The 2296-nt window shown below is 44.5% G+C and overlaps 1 non-coding gene across 1 annotated transcript; it reads right to left on the reverse strand.

Annotated features, from left to right (window-relative positions):
* Positions 1-1233: 1233 nt before the first annotated feature.
* Positions 1234-1306, reverse strand: TRNAV-CAC. Its single transcript has one exon. It is a non-coding gene; the product is annotated as a tRNA-Val (tRNA).
* Positions 1307-2296: the final 990 nt, after the last annotated feature.

Here is a 2296-nt window from a genome sequence, read left to right on the forward strand (position 1 = left end):
TTTTCCATGCTGTTGACTCTCTCTTGCATGCCTCTCATTTCTCTTCTCATTGTTTCTTGTACCTCTCTTATTTGCCTTTTGACAATCTCTCATGCGCACTACCAAGAAGCCTCTTTAGGCCTGAGACCAATTCACCACCATTCACACTCTGAGATTTCCACTGTGGGTATTTTGTCCTTGTCTGAGTTGGTGTTTTGATCTTCCCTGTCACCACAGGAGGTTGCCCTGGTCAATGTTCTTTTCTGTTTCTTGCTCATTTTCTTTCCCTGTCTTTTGGCATTTCTTCTTTTTGTACTTTTATGGTCCACCTCCGGTCTTGGGGTAAAGGGGTTGCTGTCCTAAGCGTCCTGTATGGTTCAGAGCCATAGCCTTGAGCACAGGTGTGTTTGTGTTTAGTGTTTTGCTCACAGCAGGGGGTAGTGTTCTTGCTCTTTCCAGGAAACAGCCTGCTTTCCCAGAATTTCCCTTCTGGGCTTGAACTGGAGGCTGCCCCACTGGTCTGCTGTGCTACTGATCATCAGTTCCTGTAACTCTTTCTAGGCCTTTCCCAAATGAGCTTATTTGTCATTTTTATAGAACAATAATATTCCATTACTTTCAGGTCCCACAAATTAGACAGCCATTGCCTGATTGACGAGCATCTACTCTTTTTCCAATTCTTTGTCATGTCAAAAAGGGCAGCTGCAAACATTTTTGGCACATGTGTGTGCTTTTCCCTCCTCTGTGATTTCCTTGGGATACAGACCCAGTAATGGCACTGCTGGATTAAAGAGTTGCATAGCCCTTTCTGCATAGTTCCAAATCACTCTCCAGAATGGTTGGATCACTTACACAACTCCACCAACAATGCATTAGTGTTACCGATTTGTTTCCCACCTTCCCTGCCACATTTTTAATGTTTTCCTGTCATATGAGCCAACTTGAGAGGTGTGTATTGGTGTCTCAGAGTTGCCTTAATCTTTATTTCTCTAATCAGTAGTGACTTAGAGCATTTTTTCACATGACAACAAATGGTTTTAATTTCTTCTGAAATTGGTCATTTTCTTTGACAATAAAATAGAGGATTTTGATTACATGAAATGGAAAAAGTTTTACATCAACAAAATGAATGCATGTAGGAAAAGAAAGGAGTGGTTAATTGAGAGAAAAAAATATCTTTGCAGAAAATGTATTTGATGAGGATTTGATGAGGTCATTACATTTTAGAGAAGGTGCAGGAAAAGGCTAGACCTTTGGCCCCACTGGGAATCGAACCCAGGACCTTCAGTGCGTGAAACAGACGTGATAACCACTACACTATGGAACCTGGCCTGGTACTGGGGTCTCCATTGGGTCTTATACACCTTATGCAGATTCACTGGAGAGTTCGAATTCCTTGTCAGTGGCCGTTGTAACTGGTCGTTCTCTGGGACTCTGAGTGCCTGTTAAAGAAGCAGGAAACATTTATTTAGCACCTACCATGTGCTAGGTCCTGGCGGAAGGCTGAGGATACACAAAGAGCAAAAAGACAGTCCCCGATCTCAGGGGGCTCCCAATCTAAGCGGGGAGACAGCATCCAAAAAGATATATACAAGGCAATCTGTCTGCCCGTTGACTCGGAAACAATGAACAGAGGGGAGACACTAGAATTAAGGGGCTTAGGGAAGGCTTCCTGTGGAAGGTGGGATCTTGGTTGGGGCTTAAAAGAGGCCAGGGAGGTCAGAGGTCAGAGCAGAGGAGGGAGAGCCTCCCAGGCCCCTGACAGCTGGGAGCAAAGCAGGATCCCTTTGAGAGCTGTCCCTCATTTGGGGTGCTGATCGGTCATTTCCATGGTGCTTTTTGACCTCACCTGCGGTTTCTGGGCAGGCATACTGGAGTGTTTGTCATGGCCTTCTCCTGCCCATTTGACAGGTGAGGAAGCTGAGGCATGCAGGGGCAGGTCACTTGACCAGAGTCAGTGTGTTAGCAAGTGTCTGAGCTGGATCTGCTCTCTGGAGGAGCAATGCTCCTGACTCCAGGCTATCCACTGCCCCAGGAGTTGCCCCCTCAGTCTAATAAGGCATACACAATACTTGTAGGGACACATTTACCACATTTTCTAAAAAAAAATAGAGAACAGCACAAATATCTGGAGTTCACGGCCATAGAACAGACATTGATATACCCTGTAAATGCTTTCTCAATAGAACTGTGAAAATAATGCTTCCGGAACTTGATAAATATAGATGAATATTTATCTGGAAGAACAAAAGATAGCAAAGGCAATAATGAAAAAAGGGGAGGAATAAAGTGGGCAACCATCTCCAGTTTTCAAACT

The sequence above is a fragment of the Sarcophilus harrisii genome, chromosome X (assembly GCF_902635505.1).
Source record: "Sarcophilus harrisii chromosome X, mSarHar1.11, whole genome shotgun sequence".
NCBI classification, from domain to species: Eukaryota; Metazoa; Chordata; class Mammalia; order Dasyuromorphia; family Dasyuridae; genus Sarcophilus; species Sarcophilus harrisii.